Source organism: Malus sylvestris, chromosome 9, assembly GCF_916048215.2.
Source record: "Malus sylvestris chromosome 9, drMalSylv7.2, whole genome shotgun sequence".
Taxonomy (NCBI): domain Eukaryota; kingdom Viridiplantae; phylum Streptophyta; class Magnoliopsida; order Rosales; family Rosaceae; genus Malus; species Malus sylvestris.
Window position 1 is genome coordinate 34,807,984 of NC_062268.1, and position 4,403 is coordinate 34,812,386.

At 39.2% G+C, this 4,403-nt stretch overlaps 1 non-coding gene across 1 annotated transcript; it reads right to left on the reverse strand.

The window, feature by feature from the left end:
• Nucleotides 1-828: 828 nt before the first annotated feature.
• Nucleotides 829-933, reverse strand: LOC126584024 (small nucleolar RNA R71). The gene has a single exon (XR_007609942.1). It is a non-coding gene; the product is annotated as a small nucleolar RNA R71 (small nucleolar RNA).
• Nucleotides 934-4,403: the final 3,470 nt, after the last annotated feature.

Below are 4,403 nucleotides of genomic sequence, written 5' to 3' on the forward strand. Positions count from 1 at the left end.
ATCCCTGTGGAGAATGACCTTGCGAGATCCGTTTATACTACAATAACCTTGTGATTCTTGCAAGTAAAATAGAAGGTTTTTATCGCATTCACATAAGCAGTAAAAATCCTATCAAGAAAATGGCGCCGTTGCCGGGGATTATTTAAAATAATCCCTACGAATCAGATTTTCAATTAGTATTGCTGTTTATACATATATAAAAAAAAAAAAAATATTTAATTTTCGTTTTCATCTATTTTTACAGATTACAACAGTACAGATTTCAGAAATCTGTGCATGGTCAGCACCCGTTCAACAGTGCAAAAATTGATTCCATTTGATCCAGAATTTGAACAGCATTTAAGGAGGAAACGCAGGGAACAACATTTGCAGCGTGTTCGTCCTCTACAGGAGAGGTTTCTGGAATCAGTCTTTTCTGGGGACCTGCACAACAAAGAAAAAATGGCGTTTATAATTCCAGAGGCAGGTCTGCCCCTGGGTGATTCACTGACTGCCCATACCACAAATATACCCAGTTGCATCACATATCCGGCAGTGGAGGAAGGGACTGCATTTGAAATAAAACAGCACATGTTGAATATTCTACCTACGTTTCATGGGTTGTCATCTGATGATCCTAACATGCACATTGCAGAATTTTTAATGGGGTGCAAAAACATTTTGGTGAGAGGATTTTCAGCTGAATCTATTAAGCTGCGGTTATTTCCATACACTCTAAAAGATCAGGCAAGGAGATGGCTCCTCACACTCCCATCAGGAAGCATTACAACTTGGGCCCAACTCAGTGAAAAATTTCTAAACAAGTATTATCCGGCTTCTAAGACCCTTGACATGAGAACTCAGATTTTATCGTTCGCCCAAAAACCAAATGAAGAGTTTCATGAGGCGTGGGAGCGATTTAAGGAGTTGATTAGAAAATGTCCGCATTCGGGTATTAACACTACTGATCAAATGCACATATTTTTCAGAGGGTTGAATATGACAACAAAAACTCTTGTCAACGCTTCATGCGGAGGTACGTACAAAGACAAAAATGCACAAGAAGCTTGTTTTTTATTTGAAAAAATGGCAGAAGATACTCAGCAGTGGGCAGTGGAGCAGCCACAATCTAGGTCAGCTTTTGAGATGTCTACTGGTTCTCCATATGTTACAGCACAAATTGAAAAAATGGAGAAAAGGCTCGACGCAAAATTTGACATGTTATTACAAAGAATGCCAGGTTCTCAAGTTGCTGTACAGCAGCCCTTACAAGCTGCCTGCAGCATTTGCAACACGATAACTCACGATTTTATGAGCTGCCCACATAAAGATGTTTCACCAAATTTTACAGCAGAGCAGGTTAATTCATTTAACAATTTCCAGCGGCCCAGATATGACCCATATTCTAATTTCTACAACCCCGGATGGAGAGATCATCCTAATCTAAGGTGGGACAAGGAACAGCACACTAGGCCTCAATTTCAACAGCAGGTACAGCAACCTGCTGCACCTAAGGCTGCTTGGGAAGTTGCAATTGAAAAATTGGCAAATACTACCACTCAAGAAATTCAAAATCTACATGCAGCAGTGAAAAACATCGAAAAACAGATGGGGCAGATTGCTTTACAGGTTTCAGAAAGAGCTCCGGGTACATTTCCTAGTCAAACAGTACCTAATCCAAGAGGACGAGAAGAATGCAACGCTATACGGACTCTACGGTCTGGCAAAAGTTACATCAACAAACATGAAAATTCTGTTGGGAATTCACAGGCAGCAGAACCATCCCACACTAAATCTGCAATTATTGCAGATTCTGAAATTTCTGCAGATTCTGGGCAGTCCCAAGACAGATCCGAAAATACTGCAGAAGCTTCCACAAAAACTGCAGAACGTGTTTACGAACCCCCTATGCCGTATCCAGAAAGGTTGAGACCTAAAGCTAAAGATCAACAGTTAGCAGATTTTATGAAAACTTTGGCTAAAGTTCAAATTAATCTGCCGTTAATTGATGCCATCAAGAACATTCCGTCTTATGCCAAGTTTTTGAAGGATGTTTGCACAAAGAAAAAGAAGCTTGTTGATTTTGAGAAAGTGATTCTTACAGAACAATGCAGTGCGGTCTTATTACATAAATTGCCTCCAAAGAAAAAAGATCCAGGGAGTTTTACTATCTCTTGCACCATTGGAAATTGTGATTTTAGTAGTGCTTTAATTGATTTAGGTGCTAGTGTAAACTTAATGCCATACTCTGTTTTCAAACGTTTAGGTGAAGGAGAGCTGAAGCCAACCACCAGTATTATTCAATTGGCTGACCGTTCAATTACCTACCCTAGAGGAGTCATTGAAGATGTTATTGTGAAGGTTGACAATTTATATTTACCAGCTGATTTTATGGTGTTGGACATGGATGAGGATTTGACAACGCCCATTATTTTGGGCCGCCCATTTCTGGCAACAGCCCGAACTCTTATTGACGTTGAAGCCGGAACATTAACATTCCGAGTTGAAAATCAAACTGTTGTTTTCAAGTTATTTGAAGCAAGCATACATTCAGGTGACAAGCAAGAATGCATGCGTGTTGATGCATTGGATGGTTTACCAAGTGCCAAGTTTATGAACAGATCATCAACTGACCATCTGTCCATAAAGCCCCCGAATTTAACTCCTGATTTTACAAGTCCTAAACCACAGCAGCAAAGGGTGCTACATGAAGACCAGCCAATGAACACATTGAAAAAACATGAAAATTTGCCAAGCAGCCCAAATTTTAAGAAAATACAGCCTGGTAAAGAAGTGTGGTTATTAAGTTCAGATTTCAAGTCATTTCCAGGGAAACAAGAGTCTAGATGGAAAGGCCCTTTTCTGGTTACTAAAGTTTTTCAGAATGGTAATGTGGACATTAAGGCTAAGAGCACAGATTTCTCATTGAAGGTGACCAAACATCAACTAAAACCATGCATAGAGAAATTTGATGTATACGAGTCTTTGACTCTGAAGGCACCAGTGATCTAACCACCAGACTTCCGCAACGTCTAGCTACAGACTTAAAATAAAGCGCTTATTTGGGAGGCAACCCAATTTTTCTAACTCTTTCCTAATTTTAATTTTTGTTTGATTTTCCCATTAATATATATATATATATATATATATTTAAAAAAAAAAAAAAAAAAGCATACCTAAATCAATAAAAATATAAAAAACGGAAAAAAAAAATCAAAAAAAAAAAAATTGAAGATTGCGAGTTGATTTTATTTACCCATTTTATTTTTATTTTTATTTTCAATTTTTAACGCATATTGGTTAATTGCAGGTTGCGAACGTGGAAAATAAAGCGCGTTCTATGCTGGAATCCTGCACCCAGCAGCAAGTCTATCGTTCACATCAACCACATCTACACTATGCTGGAAATTGAAAGCAGTCAACATAAAAAGTCATTCACAGATGCAAGTTTGGGGGTGACTGTTGCAGATCCAGCACATAAACAGAATTTAGAGCAGTTAATTTCTGCAGCTCAGTTTTGCGATGCATGGAGGAAGCGCAATTAAATCACAGATCCATACACCACAGAACTGAGTACAGCTATTATTACCAGATCTACAACAATTCCACTTGCAAGGATACGAAATGTTACCTCCCAGATTCACCGATCTGGGCTCTTGGCAGCTTGTACCGTTTGTCTATTGAAGATGATCTTTGTCCACCCTTTTCTTTCCCTCGGATCTATCAGTGATCCGCCTATATCGCACAGAGCACACCAATATGAGACTCTGTTGAGACACAGAAAAAAAAACATTTTTTTGAAAACCACACAATATTGTGAAAGTCATAGTTTCTGCTGGGATGAGTGTTTCTACCTTCAAGGTTGCTAAGTCATGGCTGTTGCGATGTGTCCTGCCTTTTGTCTGATGGATATCCAGTTGAGCATTCTTTCTTTCGGATCTGTCATGGATCCGCTTGTTTTACAAACATACCACACCAGTTTAATTACAGGAAGGTATAATGACTCAACGGTCTCACGGAATGGAATCCATCATGAACGGAGTACAAGATCGTTACCTTACTTATTTGCAGAGGCCAAGACATTTGTCATTTATGCTGCCTTCAGGAACCATTGGACCGGAAGCTCAAGGTTGTTGTCTTTCAGTTGTGCGCTGGAGTTGAGGGAAAATTTTTCAGTCACAGTGGTGGTTATTTTTCAAGTATCAGATCATAGTCCATCAATAAAAAGGGTTACGGGTTTTACCTCAACATTTGCAGATCCGTGAGTTTGGAAGCTTTTCGACTTTGTCTCTTCTGTCTCTTTGTGCATCTCGGACACCTACTACAGAAAAAAAAATTGTGTAAGAGTGATTACCGTGGCATGTGCAAAATGGTACTCAAATTTCTGATGTCTTGAGGCTTGGGAGACATGATTTTGTGGAGTT